The following is a 27,348-nucleotide window of genomic DNA, read 5'->3' on the forward strand; positions in this document are numbered from 1 at the left end:
GGAATGTGTGGGGGGGGCATTGCGGAGCTATACAAGGGTTAGTTGGCCGTTGTATGATAGATACGTCAGCAGGCAGGACAGCCTGTATGGGAGTATGAATGATGTTGAATGTGTGCTACTTTAGCAAGGCAAAAATTACTTAGTACTACCGAGTAGAAACAGTGACATACAAGTAATTCCAGAAAATGCACAGAGTAAGGATAGTGCAATTAAGAAGAAAGTCTCTCATTGATGTCCAGGGATAGTCACAGAGTGTGTCAAATAAAATTGAATTTCATTTGTCTATTTAAACTCAAAGGTTCATCTAATCATCACATTACATGTAAATGATCATTAAAATGTAGTTTAAAAGATCCATCAATTGGATTAACTATAGTGTTCCTTTTTACATGAATTGCTTAAAAATAACGTATTCTTGACATGTTCTATGAAGGTCTCTTGACCCGCAAAGTCACCGGGGTTGGGTTTCTAAGCCCCTGGTGCAAGGATGTGGCTAATGAACCAGTACATATTGGAACTCCGGTTGGCCTGCAACCCATGCACAACTCACTGAGCAATGCTGTGTAGGGAGTGTTTCCCAGTAACGATATGTCCCACAATATCAGTTCAGGGATACATGTGAAACTCCGAATCCTATTCCATTAATAAATAGCATACTCAGTGATACCACTAACAAACAGCAAAATACTTTTTTTTAAAGATTTATATTTAAAATGTTAATCTAGGGCATAAAATATGAATGGTAAACACAACGAATTCGAAAATAAAGTAATGTTGTGAAACATGTCATGGAAAAAGAAAACAGCAAGGAAAACTCAAACATTGTGTTTTAGTTGATATTGTTATAATATCCTCATGATATTTCTAAGCGCTATGCTAAGTTTTAGCTGAAGCAATAAATAGCATGCATGCTCTGGAGTTTCATATATGATTCGCACAGCGTCCCTGTGTTTTCGCTATAAAATATCAAGCTAGCTATATCCTATTGAAGCTTGTTCGAGTTTTGTACATAAACAGAGAATGGCTGAAGGTCACTTTTTCCTGTTGCAGCGGTGGCTCATCTGCTGTGGCCGAGGAGCGTGCCCCCCCTCCCCCCCCCCCCCCCAGCCAGCACCTTTAAAAACGTGAAAAATAAAACAGTAATAAAACGGGTTTAGAACCAGTTTTATTACCGTTTTATTTTTCTTGTGCTGAGTCTCGAGGGCGGGGTTAAGAGGGTGACAGTACTGGAGGGGGAGTGGTGGGCACTGCTATCAGTGCGCATGTCGGTTTGGCCGGCCGTCTCAAGCCGGCGAAAGCACGTTGCGCACTGAAGCGGTCTCCAACCCAAGCTGCGTTGCCGGGTTGGACAGAGCAGGCACAGACTCCACGTCTGTCTGGGAACCCAAATTCACAGCGCTCAGGCCAATCCTGAAGCGGCTCTCATGCATGAAACCAGTGTCAGGATTGGCTGCAGGGCTGTCTGGGAGCCTGTGCCTGACTGCAGTGGAGAGGAGAGAAGCAGAAGAGCGCGACGCTGGAGGGGGCAGGTAAGTTCTTTACATTTTTTTGTTTCCATCATCCCCCATTCGCAAACCCTGACCCCGCCCTGACCCCGCCCTGCCTCTTTACCCTGACACAAGCTGCTCCTGTTCTGTTGTCTCCATGTGAAGCTGATGATGCAAACTAGCGTGACCTCTGACTCGATAGCCTCAGCATGACATCCCTCTTTGAAATGTGCTCTGATACCTGGATCTTAATAGTATCCAATTATCCACCTTATATTATACTTTGAAAACGATGATGCAACTGAGAGAAAGCAATAAGACAAAACAATCATGGCGATAAGTGCATCAACTCAATTATCATAGTGATAAAAGCATGTTCATAGGGTGCAGGCATTGTTAGCATTTCTAGGCATGTTTAAAACTTCACACTTTCTGTGAAAGAAGTGGAGTCTGAGTAAGGTAAGAAATAGAAATAGTACAGTAACAGGACAAAAAAGATAAAAATGGACAAGACCGTACAGGAACTGTCACAGTGTTTATGCCAACCTTCCATTGCCACTGTGTCTGACTCTAAGGCATACAGATGATTATTCTGTGCCTGCCACATAACCTGCACAATGTAGGACTTGGGGTATTTAAGAGATATTTACACCAGCAGTAACCTTTTCATTATAAAACCAAATAGAGACTCTTTACTGAAAATAAAGACCCCTTCAGCAGCAAAAGAAATTTCAATTAATTGCTATAGAATCTTTTCTATTGACAGCTATATTTTGCTATTTACAGCTGTAAGATTGAAATTCAATGATATTTAGAGAACAGATACCTACTGTTTACCTCCCATGCAGGTGCCACTTAAAAATAAAGATTTTTCAGGCATTCAGCAGAATGCATCACATTTCTGGATGGGTAATGAAGTTAACAATATCTACCTTCTATCCTGCTAGATTCGTTATTTAATCTCCTGCCAGGAGAAAATGGAAGTAGGAGCCAGATGTACAAAGCAATGTTGGGGGTCATACAGCCTACGAAAGGCATAACACATCGCTGTTTGGATGGGACGTGTTTGGGCATTCCTTCCAAACAGCGAGTCCTTGTGATATGTATCAATGGTATGCAACTGTGGTTTCCATCGCAAATCATTGATAGGCTACCAACTCCTCAAAGCAGGTGGTAACGGATGACAAACAGGAAGGGTTGTCCGGGGAACCTTTTCCTTCGTAAATGTAAAAAAGTGAGTGAATGAGCAGTAGTGCATTTTTTTTTTAAGTATTTTTTTTAATGCAACACCGTTTCCTTTAAAAATACATTATTTGAAAGTCTTGACAAGATATGCATATATTTATAGACTGATTAATTAAAATCGTTCCAAGAAAACCTTAATAAAACATGCAATACATGAGTAAAATGCAAATTAATTTCCAAGTTTAGATACATTAAACGAAACTGCAAGAATGATAATATAAATCTGATCAAAACTGTAAAAAAAAGGAATTTATAAAAATGAACAAATGAAATAATTTCTAAATTGTAAAACATGAACGTGAAAGCCATACTACTAGTTGCTGCTATGGTTTCAACAATTAAAAGTTGCTCCTTATTGATTTAGTATTTCCAGTTTCAATTTAGCAAGGTCCATAAATTTTACAAATTTAGCAATAAAAAAACTGCCCGTGGAGTTAAAGCAGCACATTGTGCCTAGTAGGGGGCAGCAGCAGACAGTGCAGGATGAACTTTCTTTGTGGCACCTTGATAACTACACGCTGGTGATGCCCTCGTAAATTCCATGATTCTGTGGTTTTCCTACATAAAAAAGGACAAATCAGAGGCATAGGTATGTTATACTTACTTGCCAAGAAAAAAAGGAGGCATGATACACGGGGCAATAATTAGATTCATATCTTTCTTTACCCAAAAAAAGAATCAATCTGGGGGATACATTTTTGTAAATCTCTGCCACAGGAATGGCTTGAAGGATTCTTTTTTTAAGAGAGCATTAAGGCTGGAACAGGACTTTCAGGCGGGCCTGGGCGGGTTTCGCGGAGTCAAGCGGAACTCTGCAAAGTGACTAAAAAACTCTGCTGCTCTACGCTGTCCTGGAAAATCAGCGAGAACGGCAACTTGCCCAGCTGCAAGAGTGCGATGCTTCTTTTTTTGGCGCTCGAGTAGATGTTCTACTCGATCGGCAGCTTCCTCAATGCAAACGGAAGGTTTCTTAATGTGAGTGGTAGCACCATCCGCGACCGCCCACGTTGAGACATCTCCCCGGGAGGTGGTCCGGAGTAAGATTGTTCTCACTCCCTTAACTTAACGTTGGCGAGCGCCAGCTAGGAAAAAACTCTGCTTCGCATGTGCGCGTTGCAGAGCGCAGAGTTGGAAAAACTCGGCAAACTCCGCAAGTGGAGCGGGATTGCATGCCCAGGCCTACTTTAAGGCTTATTTAAATGCGATCACAGGCATGGTGGTTTCCTGACCCCAGCAGGCCCCCTTCAAAGTGAGGGCATCAAATAAGAGTGAAACACAATTTGAGACTTACCTTATGAATAGCAATTAGGTAGTTTGAATTGTGACCTACTCCAAACTGTGATTTTGCAAGCTGACCTAATGATACATAGGTCAGATTGTAATATCGGAATCAATTCGCAAAATGTGGGTGCACAATTTGCAACCACTTTTTGCAGATCTATTCATTGTGCATCTGGACCAAAGTTAAGTTTGCTGCCAGAGTTACAACTAACCATGAACATTAAGATGATGGTTGGGATATGGGTATGGATCGGTATAAGCTCATAAAATACTTATTCAGGAGTATAGGTGACTAGTCTTGTACAGAACTATGACCTAAGAGATATGGGGCCAGATGTATCAACATTGTATTTTGCAGTCCTTAATAGCGGATTTTACTGATTCGCTATTATGGACTCGCAAAATGCAATGTATGTAAGTTTCGCAAATAAAATTGCGATTCCTACATATTCCTTAATTGCGAATCACAAATTGCGATTCGCTATTACAGAATGTCTTCCCATTCATTCCTATGGGCCTAGAGGCCCATAGGAATGAATAGGATTGCATTCGCAATTTGCCAGTACCAAATAGGTACTCGCAAATTGCGCATGCAATTTCAAGGGTGCAAGGGGGCCAAAAGGCCACCCTGATGCACCCCCAAAAAAGGTAAGTAGGCACATGTGGTGCACACACATGCCCTAAGGGCATGTGTGTGCGACACATGGCACTTAGAAGAATGCAAAAATTTGCATTTTCTAGGAATTTGCAAATTACCACCAACTTGAAGGTAATTTGCGATTCCTAAATGCAAATTCGCAATTTGCGATTGCTAAATGAATTGCATTTAGGGAATCACAAATTGTGATTCCCTAACTGCATTCGCAAATTGGGTAATCGCAAAAAATTGCGATTACCCATATTGCGAATGCCAAGAGGTTGATACATTGCAAAACGCATTTTGCGTTCGTAAACGGGCCGATTCGCAGTATCAGGCCGTTCACGAACGCAAAAAGCATTGATACATCTGGCCCATGGTGTTCACTAACTGACCATAGGACAGAAGGCTGGATAATTTATCTCACTTGACAATTGTAATTTCCTTAGAGCTGAACAGAAAAGGCCACTGTCAAAAAACTTCTTAAATGTTAGCAAAATCCTGTTTACAAGGTTGATGGCTCGCAGGTTCATATTTATTGGTGTCCTTTGTCATGGGCGGATAAGACATTTTATGAAAGGATGGATTGACTAGAACGTCTATTTTCAACAAAACATCATACTTATTTGTACACAGCTCCAGTTAATAAATATAATGCGTTCCGCTCCAAATACTTGTCGTGTAGAGTGCTTTTTAAAACTGAATATGTGTCAGCCATAGGATGCGTGCTACTACCTGTTTATTTACGAGGATGACATGGAAACAGAGTATCATTGTCAGAATGTCGTCTAATATATATATATATATATTTTGGCCTAAATACTGTTAATACAAATATCGCCCCATTAGAGCTAATATTAGAGCGTTCACATCCAATGGGATGATATTTTTGTAAACCGTATTCATCCCGCGATGCTTAAGTCAGGCGCTATCTCTGTATACGATATTCTGCCATGCAATCCCAAATGTCACTTTCTAGAATTACGACTGAGTGGATGTTCCATACTATTTACATATGTTATTAAGGGATGGTGATTGCTATGTCCTACTTATAAACACCTGTCCACTCATTTCCCCTGAATGGCCGTCTCGTAATCGAAGGCCTCATGTCCACTTATCCTTTTTTATATTTAGCCTTTTTTTTATATAGGGTGAATTCGAGGAAAGGTAATGGGGCGCTTTACAGAAGCATCAGTTACATTACCCAAGGACACATTCATTTCTGGCAGGCACGGGTGGTTTAGTGATTTTCCCAGAATCATAGGATGTTGAGTGAGTCGACGCCGAGACTCGAACATGGTTCCCCAGCTTCAAAGTCAGCAGCTGTGGCCTTTACGCCACATTCTTAAGTGGTCAATCGAGGACAACCCCCGGTCCTGTTCGAACCAGGCCGGAACACAGTTAAGGAAGAGGGGAAGCTCTCCCGTTGTTTTGTATTAGATGTGCTGTATAGCATCTAGAATGGATGAAGCACTGAGTGGAGGAGGTACCAAATGTGTCAGGGTTGCTAGGCGACTGGGGATGCTTTAGCTAGGAGGGCAGTCTTGCAGACTGTAATGAACAATTCCATCTCTCCACATGACTTTCCCGGTCTATACAAGGTATATACGCAGGTGCCCTGAGGCAGCCCAGTGGGTGAAAGGCTGCATCTTTTGAATCTGTTAGTAGTCTATGTGAATGCCTGTTGGGAGCTCTGTCGGGCCTTGGTGTGCTATGTGAAGCATTGGTTGAGGCAGTGTGCGGGGCTACCGTGGGTCCTGCGTGGAACGTTGTGTGCAATGGAAGTCTATTTGGAATTATAGGGGGGGGGGCGGGATTTAGAAGGCATGTAAGGGTGTGTTGGGTTCTATACAAATAATGTTTCAGAGGTCTCCAAGTGGCTATGGGAGGGCCCCTATGATGGACTTGTGCTATGTCAAGGGGTGACGTGGCCCTTGATAGGCTTTTGCGTTTTCTATGGGAGACTGTTGAAAGCTTCTCTAGGGTCTATTGTTCCTATCTAAGCATACAAAATGCAACGAAATAAAAAAAAACATATTTACTCCCATGAAATAGTATTCTCTTCCCATGACATCACACGATACTTGAATCCAGGTTCACTGTGACATCATAAAGCACCAGAAAAAATGTCAGTATTCGGTCCACCAGCCTCACCAATTTCCTTATAAGACCGGGGGCTACCATTGTGCATAACCTTTTATTTGCCACTTCTGTAGCAGCACCTTTAAATAACTTTTCCAACCAAGAACAATCCAGAAATGGAACTTTAACAATCAATAAATATCACTGACTATAATTTATTTCTAATATTAAAGTGAAGAACGTACAGGCCTGTAACTCTTCAAACCCACCTGGCAAATCTTAATTAAGACATTTGTAAGAGATATGTTCTCCTGCCGGAATAGTTTTTCATCTGAGCTTTTACCAATCTGAATAGAGTAGTTTCTGTGTATTGTGTGCGGATAAAATTACTTGGCCAATGAAGAGATTGCACTGAAGCATCAGGTCAAGTGAAACCTGCCCTGGATCCTCTGCCAACAAAGGCCACCTGTCTCGGATCTCCAATACTTTTTTCCAGGGCACTGCGGTCACTTGGCCTTAGACACCAGCTGTTCACGAACCACTGCAGATGCAGCTCCAGCTTGGGGCTGGCCAGAGTGCTTGTTATTTCTGATTTTCAGCTTCAGTAAGTACAAGGATAGCGTTCTCAGGTACATTTCATGCTGCTAGCAGCAATCACTGAGCCTCTCCACGAAATGTCCACCATGATGTGCTCCTCTAGGTCCAGCACCGGCAGAGAATGGTGCACCTTGGTTCTGCTGCCTTAACCGAGCCTTCTCTTGCTTCCGTAGTACATGTGAGGTCCATGCTGTACCCTCTCATAGAACCTCACAGAAATGTCTTTCTTTAGTATGCGAATAACATGTACACCCTTTGCGGAGCTTCAGAAGCGGGTGCTGGGAGAAGGGGGACTTCTCAAAGAAATGCCCACGCTGATGATGCACTCACAGGAAGAATCATTTTTTGGACACTCCATTTATCTAATGACAGGTTCTATTCTATATTATATATATTTCTATGATGTGCTCTCTGCTGTTTTAACCAGTTTACCTCTACCCATCAGGCATTGGCCCACTCACTTACAAAGCCCTGGTGCCCCCAAGGGAGCTGACTCAAACTAAATAAAATCATCAATTTTCAAATGATAAAGAACACTCATACTAATACATCTCAACCTGATCAGTTTTCTATAGGAGGAAGCAGGCATTTTTGCAGTGTAGCTAAATACGCTAACAGCCAAGCATTGTTGAATTAGGGTTCATTAGGTACAAGATGGCTTCACCCCCATTAGCAGCATTATGCATTTATTTTTTAAAGTGTGCTAACACAACAGTGTCTTGGATCATCCAAGTTAGGACTGTTCAGTAGACCATGCATATATTGTTCCATCTCAGCTTAGCAAAACCTAACACATTTCTGGGCTTCCTTTGGCCCTAACTAGGCATCTGACATCAAGGGCAGGAAGCTGGCCAAAAAGGGGGCCAGAACATATACACCAGACATGAAAGACTAGATTTGAACTTGATTGCATCGTACTAGTATAACCGGCGTCTGGTCTGCTATCTCTGACTATACGCTTAAGGGCATCATGTGTCCGTACTGGCTCAAAAATAGTTTACTTGAACCCCAGTCTGAAAAAAACCCAGTCCAGACACGTTTTGTTATTCCGCTGATAAACACCCAGAACAAGAGGGTCAATTTCCATGCAATTTGTTAAGAGTGTACTGATCTAACGTACCAGATATCAGTGAAACGCTTACACAGACTGTACTGCGATAACTCACAAAGTGAGGTCCTAACTCAAGTTGAATTACTTAGACTAAAGTTGCTTTTCCTACACCAGGTATGCATCTCCATACAATACCCTTCATTTTGTTACTGAAAAAACAAATACATGCCCCTTAAATCAGCCGGTGAATAGTTTTTGCTTGAGAAGTCGTGCTTAGCATGGTAAGGGACCAAGTACCATATTTAGTACTGATCTGGAAAGTTCATTCATGATTGACTGAGTGAGCGCTTTTTGGAGGTAATAGTCAGAGCTAATGAAAGTCAGTCAACACCTGAATTCCTCGGTAGTGATAATCAAGAGCTACCTTTATGGCCACACCATCATTCCACCATGCTTTGATGATTTGACCACCTTAATAGTTTTAGGGTGATTGACCACCAAGTGAGTAGTGCAGCAGTGAAGAACGTCTAATGAGAGATGTTTTCTATCAGAGTGTGTTTGCATAGTACACTGCCATTCGCATGAAATAGGGAAGGCATTCGTTGTCTTCACAGCTTTGGTAAGAATATATGTTCCTGCTCTAACTCACTGAAAAGATCAGGGATAAAGATTCACTAGTAAGGGTGTGAGAATAGATTAGATCCAGATTCAACAGCAAGGTTATGAGAACAGATCCATGCCCTACTCCATACTTAGAACCCAATCTTCGTAATATCTTGTAACTCTTGGTCAACTCTTGGTCAAGTGGACAATGACATGACACAGCTGTCAGAGTTCAAAACCTATTGCAGAGTAAGCAAGGTTGCCGGTGGTCCCATTTATCCACAATTTACCAATTCTGTCACTATCGACCAAGCCATAGCAAAACCAACAAAGGAAAAATATAGGGAAAGGGCCGAAGAAGATTTCATGTGGAATGAGGCTTGGGGCTTCGAGTGTCCACTGTAGAAACCTGGGTGGCTGAGGCTCGTATCCTGGTCTCGGTGCTGGACCCAACATCATTTGAGTCTGGGTAAATCACTTAATCTCACTGTGCCTAAATATGTGTTTGTGTAATGTCCATTTCATGTACACGACGAGGTCTTCCAACCCCTCATCTAATGCACAGTGCTCCATTGCTTCACAGCTAGGTTTGCTCTATATAAATACCAATACATACATAGGGCTTGCACTACTAAAGTTGTAAATACTTTACCGTAGTGAAAACTTGCTATGTTTTGTGGAAATATGTTTGAACTTAAAATATCGATCAGTTTGCTTCAACTGGCTGCATTAAAGGGTTCAGAAATACTTTGGCATATATTTTGCTGGCTGGGCTCAATGTAGCCAATGGGGTATAATTTTTCGGACCAGTGATGGGAGGAAATGTCTGGCAGAAAATCTAACCGTACCTGGGTGCAAGCTTACATTCTTGGTACTTCTGCAGGAGACTGTGGTGAATTTGCCAACCCCTTCCAAGCTGTGCCTGGATTGGGTGGTAATGTATCACATTTACCAGGAAGGAAGGACTAGGTTTTTGATTATGCCTAGGGTCTGGCCAGATCTGGGTGAGTGGCAGAGGCTGCGGGGACGTGATACAGTGAGAGCCTGTAGGATAATGCCTAATGGTGAAAGAGATGAGCCTGAAGTTTTCAGTTAGAAGAGTTATGAGGGGAAGAGCCTGCAGGCACGCTGACAGCAGAGCAGCCATTCTACGATCTATACTGCCACATCACAGGATAGAGAGGCAGTAAGATTTGTTTTTGGAACGTTGAAGCAAGACAAACAAGACTCCAAGGGACCTTATGGCTTGTGGTCTGTACAGCTTGATTTTGTTTTGAGCCACCATTAAGCAGATTCGCTGGGGCCTGTTAGACTTGGCTTTTTCAGCAGGTTTACCCCCAGGATTTTTGTTTTTTACCTCCTTTTTTTGACTTATATTTTGTTGATGTTAGGACTCCAGGCACTTTACCACTGCTATTCAGTGTAAAAGTGCATATGCTCTCCATGTAAATTGTGTTATGATTGGTTTTCCATGATTGGGATATTTGATTTACTAGTAAGTTCCTAGTACAGTGTACTGTGTGTGCCCAGGGCCTGTAAAGAAAATGCTACTAGTGGGCTTGCAGCACAGATTGCGCCACCCACACAAGTAGCCTTTCAAAGTCTCAGACCTACCACTCTAGTGTCTAAGCGCAGGTTTTACTGGCATGTCGACCTGGCAAGTGCATCCTCTTGACATGTAACACACCCCTCAAGTATGCCCAAGGTACCCCCATGGGCAGGATGCAGTGTATGTGAAAGGTAAGACATGTGCTGCTGTGTTTTACATGTCCTTATATTGAAAGACTGTGTATCTCATTTTTCACTATTGAAAGGCTGTCTATCCAAAAGGCTATCATAGGAGCTGCACTGTAACATTTTACAAGCTTAACATTCCATTAGAACAAGATTGAGAAATGGAGGTTAGGCTTCCTGAACTCAGAATTTTAAAATACATCTTTTAGTAAAGATGATTTTTATATTGCTTGTTTGAAAATGCCACTTTTAGAAAGTGATCATTTTCTTTCTTAACCATCCTGTGTGCCTCTGGCATTTGTGTATTCACTGTCTGGGTGTAGAGTGACAGGAGCTGGGGATGTGCATCACACTAGACAGACACAAGTGGGTGGGGGTTGAGCTGTGCCCTCCCTTTCCTTGGTGACTCATAGCTTGGCTGACTAGACCTGGCTGCATTTAGAGTAGTGGGAGGAGTTGTCTCTTGCACCTGAATGAACTGTAGCTGCCTTCCACAAAGCTCCACCTCCTGTAGTGAGCCTGGCCTGAGGCAGACAGAACTGGTTTATGTGTGCCAGAGGATCTTTGTTTGTACCAACTTCAAAGGAAAATGTGGCATATATATTGGGGGTCTGACCCCAGAACATTAGATTACTGCTGGACTAAGGAACCTGCCAGGAAGAAGAGCTGGAAGAGCTGCCAGGAGGAGACTTCCCCTTTGCTGTTGTTGCTTTGTTGGGTTGGCCTTCAGTTGCTGCTTCTGTCTTGGGCAGGACTGAACTGTTCTTTCTGCATATGAAGTATCTCCAAGGGATTGATGTAGAGCTTGTCTCCTGTTGGAAGTCTCAGGGGAATCAAATACTTCTACATCTTCTGAGTAACAGCTTCTTGAACTGGAGGTTTCAGCAGCCACAGAGGAGAAAGGTAATCCAATGCCGTCAATGCCAACTCTGGGACCTGAAGGCACCACAGAGGGCACCACCGTACTTCGCATCGCAACCCTGGTTTCACTGAGGCACCATCCGTCGCCGCTACCAAGCCTATGCTTGTACTGTGACTGGCCACCGCACTCTGCACCACCTCACTTCCCACCGCCTCCCTGATCTCCCCAAGGATGATACAACGCCATCACCAATGTTGCTGCCTGCACCGTGACCTGCAGACACCACTTGAGGAGAACACGGAGGAATATCCGCTTTGCACCGCAGCCCTGGTCTCACTGACAACGCTGTTCTAAGCTGACATCAATGCTGCTGCCTGCATTGTGGTTTGGGGGCACCAATCGTAAGTTATACGACGCACCACCCTGTCCCACACTGCAGCCTTGGCCCACTGACGCCAGCGCCATCAACTCCTGTTTATCAACCGCCGCTACTACCTGCACCACGAACTGTGGGCTCGGCACACTGCATTGCCCCATCTCGCACTGCAGCCTTGGGTCTACCGATGACAGTGCTTCAGGAACGACAATGCAATTTCCTGCATCGTGACCTGTCAGCACTGCAATGAGCACCACTTTGCACTGCAGCCCTGGTCTCACCAACGCCGCTGGATGAACGTCACCAAGCCGCTGCCTGCACCACGACCTGAGGACACTGCACGTTGCACCGCTCTACTTCACAACGCAGCCCCAATACATGCCGGCACTCCTAACTTTCGACTAACGCAGTTCAATTTGCAGCGTGTGTGACTTCAAGGGTCCGATGACTCCTGCACCCACTTCCAGAAGCAACGCCTGCTGACCCCGCTCCTCCGGAGCTTGCTGCAAGGTCTGAGTCCCTGCATCTCCAAATGTACTGTTTTATGGATCTCCCAGACACCATAGCTGGCCCGCAACACATTGACAGTCCGGAACTGTTGGATTTGTTTGTTCATGCCGTGATAGCCCCGGATGAAGCTATCGACTTCTAGGAAATGTAAAGCCTATTTTTGCATTATTCATATTTTGGTAACTGTGTGTTGGATTTTTACAGTTTTGGTCTTGTTTTATGCAGATAAATATTGGATATTTTTCTAAAACTGCTGTAGTGTCCTTTTTTATTATTGTTTGTTATGTGTGAATGCTTTACACATTGCCTCGGAGATAAGTCTGACTGCTCGTGCCAAGCTACCAAGGGAATGAGCAGGGGTTATTTTATATGCGTAATCCCCTTATCCTGACTAGAGTGGTGGATTCTGTCTGGCTTAGGTGGATACCATAGCCAACCAGAAAACCTATTTCTAACAGGGCCACTCTAGCCTCTAGATCTTACTTTACAAGGCAGATAACACAGGATGCCGGGATCCAACAACCTCTAGTGGCAGAAAGTAGTCCACGTGCTGTCCACTTGTTTTCAAACCTGATGGGTGAAGTAGGTGCACTCAATGAATCTCATCTGCTTCATCCAGAGGGTCAACCCTGCTCCAGACTTTAGCTATATGCTAGCATGGTTGCCTCATCAAGGATTCTAGGCCCAGCTTTATGTGGACCCTCTTGGGGACGAGGATTATGTCCTCACATCAGCTCTTTATTGTATGTGCCTAGAGAAGGTGGGAGACACCCTTGGGTTAATATCGCTAAAGAGGGTAGGAGTTCTCCCAGTCAGCAATCAAGAAACTGAGATATCAGTAAGATACTCTAGTGCATGAGAGAGCCAATGGGACCAAGATAAATAATCTGATATATGCCCGCTCCAAAAAAGACTGTGATGTCTTTTCATTTGTGACCAAGGAAGGTAGTATCACAGTAGAGAAAACCAAGCTGCCTCAATCCTACTCTGGCCCATTGAAGAAGAATGGAATCCAACAATGACCCCTCCAGCATCTCCAGATTATGGAATCACCTCTAGCTGTACCCGGCACTGCTTCTCAGACACCATGTGGGACCTGCACCAGTTACTCCCTCAAACTGGAGGAAGGGTTGGACTCAAAGAACTTGTCAGTCATGGAAGAGTTTGCTGAACATACAGTGAGGTGCCCACGAGCTGCTGGTTATATAACACCCACCAAGAGCACAAGAACCTGGGTGCACCACAAATGACAAACAATTTGGGACCATCATCAAACCCCTTTTAATGGAATGAGGAATACTCAATTTTTCCTGGGATAAAACACACCACTGTGGCCTGCTTCACAAAGGGCCTCCGCACTGGTGACAGAGGCCCCACAGTCGTGGGGGAGTCTCCACACTCGAGACGTAATCTCTGCGACAAGAATTTTTATTGAGGAGATTCTGCCTCGAGTGTGGAGGCTCCCCCGCAACTGCGGGACCTCCGCCACCAGTGCGGAGGCCCTTTGTGAATCGGGCCCAGAATGATTATGGTTCCAGAATGCAAAAGTGATCTTTCAGAATGTGTAATATTCTGTGTTGTGTTTCTTTTACATTATGGTTTCTTTAGTGTTATGATATCCTGAATATATTATATGTGTTAGCTATTTATTGTAATGTCATGGTTCCATTTGGAATGTCTCTTGCTACCTAGGAACATTAGAATGTACATAGTTTACTCTTGAGGATTGTGTATGCTGGAGCTGGCTGCGATCTAGCTGGCTCCGCTTCTATGTAGCCATATAATAAATCTACTCAAGACAATCACCGTTTCCTGCTTCATTACTACATTTTATTGGCGACGATCCTGGCTACATGGACCACCCAGTGTGCAAGGCATCTCCTGTCTGGCATCTACCTACTATCAAGCTCAAGTTCAAGCATCTCTTCTTCTACAAGACTTTTTCATTTCCAGTCTACTTCAAGTTACAAGACAAGTTTCCATCACCGGTGGCGTATTATTCAATGGTCAGCAACACTACATGAAATTGTGCCTTCCAAAGGACTCTCGACTTCAACCAGCACGGTAGGGTGTTATGTCCTACTTTAATGTTTGTGGCTAGTGCCAAGCGGTTAGGTGTTTACCTTTAAGGTAGAGTGCGAGCATGCTTGGAATGTCACTGTGCGAGTGGCATTCGGGGTCTCTGGGAGTTGCGGTTGGACTGGAGACTGGAAGGAGGTGTTTCCTGGCGATCACCTGTTTCTTGTATTTTTACCTTTGATGAAATAAACAATTCATCTACTACCAAGAGACTCGCTTTCATCACTACAATTGGCGACGATTGGGGATACGGAGCTGCGGTGTCTAAAGGAATTTAAAACAAAAAAAAAAAAAAGAAATCTTTCACTTTGGATTTTTTTTTTAATTGCCTTTGGATTTAACTTTTGCGAGAAGACGGCAGACAAACGGCAAGGAGGATATGAAGATCTAAAAGCAATTGTATTCGAAAGGAAACATACGTGGCCTTGAAGTGACTTCGACGGTTGGAGGATCCGCGCTGGCGGCATCGTTCAAGTTGGAGTGGAAGTTCCGAGACGGGCATTGCGCGGAGCTCCTGACGTAAGCGAAGAGTCTTGACACGTCAGGAGCATGCGCAGCACCGAGGGATACAGAAACGTCATCGCGGAAGGTCACATTGCGTGAAACGTCATCGCGCAAGGTCACGTTGTGTGACCCTGCGTAGCGGCCATTTTGTTATATTTTCCTTGTTGTTTCGTGGTCAAGGCAACAAGGAGGATCCATTGCAGACGTGAGGTTTGTACGGAGAGAAGCCCACGTGAAACCGGAGACGTTGAAATACAACTGTAGAAACAGGTGAGGCTGTCGGGGAATACCAGAGGCAACAGACTACACGCTGGAAATTATAAATATTAGAATTGAGTGTGGTGCAATTAGAGAAGGTTAAAAATAACTGTGTAGTTTATGGATAAAGGAGATAACAAGGGTAACCTCACAGAGGAAAATATGGCACAACAAAATTTCACGATCAGCAATCCACACGCTTTTTGGGCAACTGGTGCGGAACCGTGTATTAAGTGGTTGGAATGGAAGGAGTATTTCATAAATTACATTTGTGCAGTAGATGAATCGGGGAAAATGAAACCTGAGCAGAAAAAGAGGATACTCCTTCATTCTTTGGGACCTGTAGGTTTGAAAACTTATTCAAGAATGTCTAAAGTTTTGGATGTAAATTTGGATGTTTTTGAAAATACTCTTAAGGATATGGATAGATATTTTGCTCCAAAGGTTTGCATAGGAGTCATAAGGCACAGATTCTTTCAGAGGAAGCAAACTAAAAGCGAGACTGTGGATGAGTGGTTAGATGGCTTAAAGAAGTTGGCTATAGATTGCAAGTTTGGTGACCTGCACGATGATTTAATCAGAGATCATTTAGTCATGCACAATAATAATGCACCTATACAAGACCGCTTATGGGTAAATGGAGACGCACCACTCGAGGATGTGTTGGCTATAATGAGGAAATCAGAAATGTCGGGAAGATGTGCAACTGTGGTTAAAGAAGCAGAAAAGGAACCTGAAAAAACGCCGGATGCGGTATTTAAAATACAAAGCAAAGTTAAAAGCAACTTCCAACATACGCAAGGGAGATGGACAAACCAGCCTGCGAAGAACCAAGGAAGAGATTTTAAAATGGATAATAGGAGATGCTATCGTTGCGATAGTAAAGAACATTTAGCTTTTAGCAAACTGTGCCCGGCGTTAAAGAAAAAGTGTGGTATTTGCGGGTTACTAGGTCATTTTAGTAAAATGTGTCGTAGGCGCAGCAATTTTAAATACATATGGGATGGTGATGATGAGGATGGAAATGAGGAGGAAGAGTGTGTGAAGAGTGTGAGAGGAAATTTCATGTTGAACATAGAAGATGATTCTATGGATGGGAAACCTATTTGTGAAGTGTCTCTAGGCGGGGTAAAGGTAAATGTGAAGGCTGATTCAGGATCACCTTACACAATCATAAACGAAGAGATCTGGAAAAGGAAATTTGTAGAGAAAATCGGAGACCACCTAAGTACATCAGATGTGAATCCAGTAAGTTATACAGGAGAAAAAATCGACATGCTGGGTTTCAGGTGGTTAACATTTCTGTTTAAAGGAAGATCTACAAGAGGGAAGTTGTATGTAGCTAAGAGGGGACCGTCGGTGTTGGGCTGGTTTGACCAGAAAGATCTACACATAATTTTAGACCCAAATAGTGTGGAAAAAGTACTTATTATGGATGAGTGCAGTAAGATGCGTGAGGCGCTGAACAAGGAATTTCCTAAAGTGTTTGGAAAAGACTTTGGGGAACTCAAAGGGTTTGAACACAAAATAGTACTGAAAAGGGACGCACAACCAAGAGTTCACAAAGTTAGACCTATCCCCATACTAATTAGAGATGAGGTCAAAAGTGAAATACAAAGTTTATTGATTAAGGGGGTCATTGAAGAAGTGGAAACATCTGAATGGATCTCTCCGGTCGTGGTTGCCCACAAGCCCAATGGAAAGATTCGTTTATGCATCGACTTGCGCCATTTAAATAATAATATAGTAATTGAGAAGTTCCCTTTGCCAAATATTAATGAGATGGTGTCGTCGTTAAGAGGTGCAACATGGTTTTCCACTATTGACCTTTCTGCTGCTTATCATCAGGTGGTATTAGAACCACAGTCAAGAGGTCTCACAGCTTTTATTACCCCGTTTGGGTGCTACCAATTCACACGTATGCCTTTTGGGCTTGCATCTGCTGCAGCAGTCTTTCAAAGACTAATGCATAGATTGTTTGGGGAAATGGAAGGGGTGCGCTTCTTCCAGGATGACATTCTGATAGCGGGTATAAACAAAGAGAAACATGATGCAAAATTGAATCAGGTTTTAGGAACATTACAGTCAGTGGGACTAACTGTGGAATTGGCAAAATGTAAATTTGGGCAAAGAAGTGTCTCATATTTGGGGCACGTCATAAGTGAGGAGGGAGTTAGGCCAAAACCGTCGTTGGTGGAGAACATAATTAAGTCACCTGCTCCTGTTTTTAAGGAAGAAATAAGATCCTTTTTGGGCATGGGAGAGTATTGTGCAAAGTTCATAAAGAACTTTGCATCGAAGGCCTACAATATTCGGTCACTATTGAAAAAAAATGCGAAATTTGACTGGTGTAAGGAATGTGAGAGGGAATTTGCGGAGGTAAAGGTGGCCCTACAAGCAGTAAATGCTCTTGCTAGTTTTGATCCGAATTTAGAATGTTTATTGACTACAGATGCTAGTGACAAGGGACTTGGTGCTGTTCTGTCACAGAAAGGAAAGAATGGAAAAGAGGAAATAATTTTGTTTGCTTCTAGAGCGTTATCACCTGCGGAAAGTAAATATCCTATTATTGAGAGAGAGGCATTAGCTTGTGCTTGGGCACTAGAACATTTTCGTGCTTTTGTGTGGGGGAAACCTGTGATGATTCGTATGGATCATCGACCTCTGGTTCGCATTTTGTCAAGTGAGGGTACAGCAGTTGCTTCTGCTAGATTAGCCAGAATATCAATGAGGATGAAGGAGTTTATCTACAAAATGGTTTATGATCCGGGCAGGGATAATGTGGTGGCGGATTGTTTATCCAGGTTGCCCACTCCATTAGAGGATTGTGTGGATGATCCTTGGGGAAATTGTAGTGTGGCTTTTGTATATGATTCAGGTGCACCTGCTATTAGCAAATGTGAATGGATGGAAGAACAGTCAAAGGATGGGGTGTTGAAGGAAGTGTTGAAGTATGTTTGCAATGGGTGGCCAAGGAAGGGAAATATCATGGGGAGTTTGAAACCCTTTTGGGAGGTACGGATGGAACTTTCCCTAGACAGAGATTTATTATTAAGAGGAGATAGAATTATTCCTCTAGGAATATTGCGCAGAAGAGTGTTACAATTGTGTCATGAGGGACATTTTGGAATCGTTAGAACAAAATTGATTGTGAAAGGGATGTTTTGGTGGCCTGGAACCGATAAAGAAATTGAGGGTTTTGTGAAAGGGTGTCCAGTTTGTTGCTCAGCGGACAAATCCCTTAAAACGTTAAGACCTACAATGAGTGAAGGTTTGATTCCTAGTCTTCCTTGGGACACAGTGGCGGTGGACATCTTTGGAACTGTAGGTGAAATGAAGGAATATGGATTGGTGGCTATTGATCTATTTACCAAATGGCCGATTGTGGAAATTGTGGAGAGAGCAGATACTCATTCTGTTCTGAAGTTTTTGGATAATATCTTCGTAATGGAGGGCTTACCTGTTTGCATTCTTACGGATAATGGGGTACAGTTTCTATCCAACATGGCTAAGGAATATTTTAAGAGATGTGGGGTAAAACACAAAACCACTGCATTATACAATCCAAGTGGGAATGGCACAGTGGAACGGTTTAATAGGGTAATCAAAGGTGTTATACAAGCATCTATGAACAAAAACTTAGATTGGAAAATTCAAGTACAAAAAGCGGTGTGGTCATATAGGATTACTTCTCAAGTTCAAACAGGGTTGTCCCCTTTTGTCATGATGAGGGGTAGAACACCTAGGGGTAAGTACAATCCTAGTTGGTTAGTACAAAGTGAAGTGTAACATTGGTCTCCTACCGATGTGAAAGAAAAGTTGGAGGGGGAACATTCAAGGACAAAAGATTACTATGACAAGATCCATGGTGCCAAGGAGGTGAATATTAATGTGGGGAATTGGGTGCGTGTCAGGAAACCGTTTAAGGTTATTAAAGGGGAAAGCAAATTTGAAGCACCCAAGCTAGTAGTGGAAGTCTTAAGGAATTCTGTTAGACTGGAAGATGGGAGAGTGTGGAATCTAAAAGACATAGCTATAGTTGGTAATCAGGATCAGGATGGAAAAAATCGGGTGCATGATCAAGGGGGAGATTTGGAGTGGGTTGAAGACTATTTCGAAGATAGTAGTTTACAGTCGCAATTGGCTACGGAAAATTCACATGATGGTGGGGTGGTTCAAGATGGTATGGCGGGCAAAACTACAAGTAAGAGTACTGAAGATACTTCTTCCGTTACGGAGGGGGAAGGGTCTGTGGTGTATCAGTCGGTCATAGAACCTTCTCAGGAAAATGTCAATTCGTATCGAGATGGTACGGGTGGTAGCAAGAGAAAAAGGGTTTTGCCTAGTTAGCTCAAGGAATACATTGTGTAGTATTATTGTTTTATAAGTTGTTCCGTATTATGTTTTATTTTTGTATGTTAGCTGTTTGTGATTTGGTTTGTATGTGTGTTGTTGTTGTTTATTAAGGAGGGGGGATGTGTTATGTCCTACTTTAATGTTTGTGGCTAGTGCCAAGCGGTTAGGTGTTTACCTTTAAGGTAGAGTGTGAGCGTGCTTGGAATGTCACAGTGCGAGTGGCATTCGGGGTCTCTGGGAGTTGCGGTTGGACTGGGGACTGGAAGGAGGTGTTTCCTGGCGCTCACCTGTTTCTTGTATTTTTACCTTTGATGAAATAAACAATTCATCTACTACCAAGAGACTCGCTTTCATCACTACATAGGGTGTTTTATTACTTCACCCTACCCACTGATTTCCACCTCAATCTCCTCCATTTCGTTTACTTGGCTTGATCTCTATTTTGAGCATTTAATTAACACTATCATTTCGCCCTTGTTCAACTCGCATTTTTCAAATGCCCAAATGTCTCAAGCGAACTAACGTCTCTCACCTGGCAACCACTTATCAGCTGTGCATCCCGTCTCCGGTAACGCGCCTCACTCTGCTGGCACGTCTTCCCTTCATTGTGACGTACCTCTCCTCCAAGGTACCGGCCACATCATCACACATCACAACGCTCGGCAGACATCTTTGAACGGGCTCATTTCATTGATCGTTACTGTGTGCATCCTACGGTGAGTTTTACCAGAAGCGACATCGACGCTTTAGCAAACAAGGAGCCGTTTTTATCTGCAGCTATTGTGCTGTAATAGGATCATTTTCAAAATACGAAGGTTTGCCAATGACGCAATTCCTTCAAGTCATTGTTCTGCACAAATATATCGGAACGTGTATGTCCATTATAAAATACGAAAGTTCGCCATCAATGCAACTTATCGCCGACTCTTAGAATTTATCCCATCTTTAATGTGATTGTTTTTAATCAAGAAATCCGATATCGCGACATCAAACTATATACCTGTCATATATGCAATGATCATCGGCTATTAAAAATAGCAAAAAATGTTTCCACTTCCATCAGCTTCAATCAGAGGTAGAACCTTATCAGACATTGTGAAAAGTTGTCTGTGGCAATTCCTGACAAAGGCGCTGCTGGCGCCGAAACGTGTGTCGAAGATTTATTTTTTGCCACTTTTTATTGTTAATTTTAACTGTTAATACATTATGTTAACTGTGTGTAAACTAATTAAAACTTTGTCAACAGTGATAATGTATTATGTATCATCGACAATCTGATATCGTTTTAGCAGTATATTGTTTTTGTCTTTTTTTAAAATGAATTTTACTTGTGTTTGTTATGATTAAAGTAAATGGTTGAATACTTCTTTGTTAGTTACACTGAGCTCTTTTCTTACTATTTTCATTATTGTATGTAAACTTGTTCCATTGTGATAAATTGTAGATTGTCTTGGAACGTTATTTTCAACTGCATCCTACGGCGATACACACACCACTCAGCTCCTCTAACAGCCGTTCGCTGCTACATATTGTTGTGTGCTTCATGCGGTGATACACACACCACTCCTGTTCAACAAAGCTTCTTTCAGTGTGCATTCCACAGTGACACACACACCTATCAGCTCTTCTTTCAGCTTTACGCTGCAACTCCTTGTTGTGTGTTTCACGCGCTGATACACACACCATACATTTCTTCAATTTCTGCTAACATTTATTTTAAAAAACAAAAAACTTTATTGTTCATTTGCAATTTTTGGTTGTTTTCTTTTGTGCTCTTCTCTCAGTGATGCACACACCTTGCTTCTTACATCATTCACATTTTTTTGGGAGATTTTTTTATATTCTGTTAATTTTATATACATTACAGTGATGTGCATAAAAACAGTATTTTTATACTTATGTTTTCCTTGTGTTTTCGACACGAAAATGTGTACACTGTGTTAGGGCAACATCTATAATTGTCTCAGTGACGTATACACTGTGTTTAATCAACTCTAAGTTTTTTTTGGGTTGTTTTTTCATTTTCCTTTAAGCATGTGTACATTACAGTCTGTAAATCCTCCTCTGCGTGCCATTGGTGCATCTAGATTCAGAGCAGACAGAAAGAAATGTTTACTTTTACATTGTCTTGGATTTGTAGGGAGGTCTGTATTTAATCACTTACCTGATTTACCACAAGAAGAAGGTGTACCAAAGGATGAATATAGAGAAACTGTACAGAAACTCAAGCTTCGTTTTGACAAACAGCCAAGCCTCATGGTCCTCAGGCATACATTTTTTAAGAGGAAACAATCTGAAAGTGAAGACGTTGATTCCTACATTTCTGTGTTACACAGATTGGCAGCAGATTGCAGATTTGAGAACTTTACAGACCAACTCATTAGAGATCAACTTGTATGTCATTGTAAGGACAAAAATATTAGGCAGAAACTTCTCACTATGGGTGATCCATCTCTCGATGATACTATTAAGCTAGCCAAGAGCATAGAAATTTCCATGGTTTCATAAAAAGAATTAGATGAGAAGATTTTAGAACCAGTAAATGCTATCAATCTTAATTCTTCTGTGAAACCACTCAAGAAATCTTTTAAAGAGAAGACTAATACTCTAAGCAAGTCAACCAAGTCTGGAATATCGATTAATGTGGGATCCAATATATGCTTGAGATGTGGGAACCCACCCAACTCTAAGGGATCACGTTGTCCTGCATTTAATGTCATGTCTGAACTGGGGTGGCAGAGTGGGCTAAAGAACGGTGGTGGATTAAACCCAGATCAGTTGACTGGGGGTGAGTGCTTGCAATGTTCAACACTCCGTCCATCATTTCCTTTGGTTTTGCTGCATTTAATGTTACCTGCAATGATTGTTAAAAAGTAGGACATTTTGCTAAGGTTTGTTTAAAGTTTGAAAGGGCAAAAAGGACTAAAGAAACCTGTTGGATGTCTAATTGACTCAGATTCTTCTTCTGACTCTGAAGTAGTTTCAGTAGTTACTGACTTTAACGTTAATGACTCCTCTGTCATATGTCATTGAGGGAGATCTAGGGTCGTGTGTTGATCCCATCATTGACATTACTGTGGGAAGCAGGGGTATTTAGCTTTTAGTTGACTCTGGTGCAAAAATAACGATGATTACGCAAAAACTGTTTGATGAAGCTTGGAAAGGGGGTCAGCCTCTATTTCCTCCAGCTCGTTCCCCGGTGTCATATGAGGGTCGTTACATTGACCAATTGGGATTCTTTGAGGAGGAGATGTGTTTCAAGGGGAGGAAAATAAAAGGGAAGATTTACGTTGCACTAAAAGGGCTTAACATTTTAGGTTGGTTCCATCAAGGCCTCTTTGGGATGATCCTCAAACCAGGGACCAAAAAGCAAGTGCTCGTTGTAGGATGTCCTGATGAAATTCAAATGTTGAAAGACAAATTTCCCTCTGTGACTTAGGAAACATTTGTGGGTTTAAGCACAGAATTATCATTAAAGAGGGCTCCATTCCCATAAAACACAAACTTAGAGGGGTACCCTATAGTGTGAGGGACAACCTGGAAAAATAATTGTTACAACTTTGTGAGAAAGGTGTTATAGAACCTGCTGAATCCTCATTATGGCTTTCTCGCCTGGTTGTTGCTAGGAAGAGGTGTGGCCAACTGAAGGTATGTGTTGATTTAAGGTCTCTCAACAGAGAGATTTGGGTTGACTCACATCCTCTTCCTAAAATCAACGATCTCTTCTCTTCCTACGAAAGGAGCTACGTTTTTTTTCTCCATGCTAGACCTTGCCAGTGCATACCACCAGGTTGAGTTACATCCAGATTCCCGTCATCTTACTGCATTTGTGTCCCCTCTGGGCACTTTGCAGTACCGACATATGCCTTTTGGCCTGGCATCGGCAGCAGCGGTATTCCAGAGGGTGATAAACAACATACTTTAAGGGGGTTGACGGTGTATTGGTCTTCCAAGATGATGTGCTCATTTTTGCAAAGGATGCCTCTTTGCGTGATTACATTTTACACAAAGTGTTAAGTCTGTTTCAGGTGGGGAACAACCTTTACAACGCAACTTTTACAACGCACTACCATTACAACGCATTTTTTAAAACGCATAATCCATTACAACGCATGACATTACAACGCATGACACTACAACGCATTTTTAAAAACTACCTTTACAACGCATTCCATTACAACGCATACTACCATTACAACGCATACCATTACAACGCATAATAGTAATTTTTACCCCTACACTATCCAACACTTACCCTACTGTTGCACCCCCTGGAGTTAGAATAGTAATTTTTACCCCTACACTATCCAACACTTACCCTACTGTTGCACCCCCTGGAGTTAGAATAGTAATTTTTACCCCTATACTATCCAACACTTACCCTACTGTTGCACCCCCTGAAGTTAGAATAGTAATTTTTACCCCTATACTATCCAACACTTACCCTACTGTTGCACCCCCTGGAGTTAGAATAGTCATTTTTACCCCTACACTATCCAACACTTACCCTACTGTTGCACCCCCTGGAGTTAGAATAGTAATTTTTACCCCTACACTATCCAACACTTACCCTACTGTTGCACCCCCTGGAGTTAGAATAGTAATTTTTACCCCTACACTATCCAACACTTACCCTACTGTTGCACCCCCTGGAGTTAGAATAGTAATTTTTACCCCTATACTATCTAATACTTACCTTAAATGTAATTTAATATTATGCGTTGTAATGGTATGCGTTGTAAAGGTAGTATGCGTTGTAATGGTAATGCGTTGTAAAGGTATTTTTTAAAAATGCGTTGTAGTGTCATGCGTTGTAATGTCATGCGTTGTAATGGATTATGCGTTGTAAAAAATGCGTTGTAAGTGCATGCGTTGTAAAAGTGTGCGTTGTAACGTCATACATCCGTTTCAGGTACATGGGGTTGTATTGAAACTGGAAAAATACAAAGGTTTTTGTACTGAAGTAGAGTACTTAGGTCATGTGCTCACTCATGAAGGTGTTAAACCAACACCTGGTCTTCTTGAAGCCATTACCAATGCTTCTACTCTCACTGACAAGACTGGAGTCAAATCTCTACTGGGACTCTGTGAATATTATTCAAGATTTATTCCTCATTATGTCACAATTGTTCGCCCCATTAGCAATCTCCTCAAAAAAGGGACCAAGTTTGTTTGGAGTGATGAGTGTGTGTCTGCTTTTAGTGAAGTTAAAGATCTTCTTGGCAAAAGCACTGTCCTCAAGCCTTTTGACCCCAGTTTGCCATGCTGTTTAACTGTTGATGTAAGTCAGGTAGGACTGTAGGACTAGGTGTGACTTTGACACAAGTGGAGGATGGAGTTGAAAAGACTATTGGCTTTGCGTCCAGAGTTCTAAGGGCCACTGAGTTGCAATACTCAGTTATTTAGAAAGAGCTGTTAGCCTGCTCCTGGGCCATTGAAAAGGTTCGCCCATACATATGGGGAAAACGTTTCTTACTTCAAACGGATCATAAGCCTCTGGTTAATATTTTGGGTGGGAGTTTGAGTAAATGTTGCACTCCAAGAATTATGAGGATGGTCACCAAGCTCCTTCAGTACCAATTTGATGTCAGGCATATTTCTGGTGGAAGGAATTGAGAGGGCGGATTTTCTTTCCCATTTTCCTACCACTGGAATTCATGATGATGAAATTTCCTTTTCTGATCTTATCAAAGAGGATTACGGAGATTGTCTGGTTGCATGGGTGGATATTCCTGAACTTAAGTTTTGTTCCGAAGATGAATGGAGATCAGCATTTGGCAATGATTGTGTTCTCCAAGAAGTTTGTAACCTTGTTAGGAACGGATGGCCAAGAGAGAAAGTACTTTCTCTTTCACTGCAACCATTCTCTAAAATTGAGGATAAGATCTCTTTAGAAGACGGGATTCTGTTGCATAGTGACAAACTCGTTCCTCCACATGTATTCAGGAAAGGGATTATTGAAAGGGCCCATGAAGGACATTTAGGTTCTTCTTTTACAAAACAGCGTATTCGTGATACTTTCTGGTGGCCTGGGATGGATTCTGAAATTGATGAGTTTGTTGCAAACTGTTGTGTTTGGAGGTCATCAGATAAAGCCCTCAAAATGTCTGTTCCCCCTCTTATGCCTGTTGAGTGTCCAGATTGTCCCTGGGTTAAACTTGGTGTGGATGTCATGGGACCATATAATATGCTTTCTGGAGGTTCCAAATTTATTTTGGTTCTCGTCGACTATGCCTCAAAGTGGCCTGAGTTCAGGCTTGTCAGGGAGGTGGACTCTAAAAGTGTTATGGATTTTTTGAGTGATGTCTGATCTAGGGAGGGGTTTCCAGAAATACTAGTTTCTGATAATGGGAAACAGTTTGTCAGTAAAGAGTTTGGATCATTTTTGTCTGTTTCTGGTGTAGGACATGTGAAAAGTTCCCTTTATCATCCACAAGGGAACGGACTTGTGGAAAGGATGAATCGAGTTGTTGGCGACTGTGTAAAATGGGCTAAGGCCAGCAACCATGATGTTTTGAGAGCTCTGAACAGTTTGATTTGGTTTTATAGAACCACTCCCCATTCTTCCACCAAGGTGTCTCCATTTGAATTAATGAGGAGGAGGAAGGCCAACACATCCTTCCGACCTGGGTGGATGTCCAAATGGGTGAATGCAGAGTCAGACGTCTCGAAGTTGATGTCCATTGTTAAAGAGAATGTCTCTTCAACTCAGTCTAAGCAAAAAGCTTGTTTCGACTCAAAGAGAGGTTCTAAGACTTCAATCCTGAAGGTTGGTGATACTGTTAAAATAAAGAAATCTTACCATGTTAATAAAGGTGAAAGCAAATTTGCTCAAAGTAATTAAGTTGGTGGGAAATGCCATTCAGGTGGATGGGGGGTTTTGGTGGAACCTCAGCAAGGTTGCCAAAGTTCGATGTTCTGTTCCTCAATTTTCCTCCATCCAGGGGAGTTGCCCTCCAGTTAAAACAGATTCAGTCCAGGGAAATGCCAGGAGGAGTTCCCGTGTCATTGTCAAACCCGCAAGGTACAGAGTCTAATTTGTTTTTTTCTTTAGAATAAGGGAAGGTAATGTATATTCTATAGAGTCTAATTTGTTTTTTTCTTTAGAAGAAGGGAAGGTAATGTAATATTATGTGTTGTGTTTCTTTTTAGTTATGGTTTCTTCAGTGTTATGATATCTTAAATATTTTGTGTGTTAGCTATTTATTGTAATGTCATGGTTCCATTTGGAATGTCTCTTGCTACCTAGGAACATTAGAATGTACATAGTTTAGTCTTGATGTTGTGTCTGTTGGAGCTGGTTGCTTTCTAGCTGGCTCCACTTCCATGTAGCCTTCTAATAAATCTACTCAAGACAATCACCGTTTCCTGCTTCATTAATACAGAATGCTAAAGCAGAACTGGACTGTTGAGCCCCTACTAGAGAGATATTATGTTTCAGTTGAAGGGCAACCCTCTATGTCATATGACAGATCTTGGTGCCCAGATTCCATGTACCATCCATGCTGGTCATCATGCCATGAATGGATCAAGAAGTGAAGACAGCATCTGACAAGGGAGAAGTGTACACCACAAGCCTCTCCAAGCTCCTACTATCTACCCTATGCATGAACCCAGGAGATTGCTAGGTCAGTGACTTGCGTGGGAGAGAGAGTCAAGAAAGGGTTGTTGGAGTCCAGGCTAGAA

Source organism: Triturus cristatus, chromosome 12, assembly GCF_964204655.1.
Source record: "Triturus cristatus chromosome 12, aTriCri1.1, whole genome shotgun sequence".
Taxonomy (NCBI): Eukaryota; Metazoa; Chordata; class Amphibia; order Caudata; family Salamandridae; genus Triturus; species Triturus cristatus.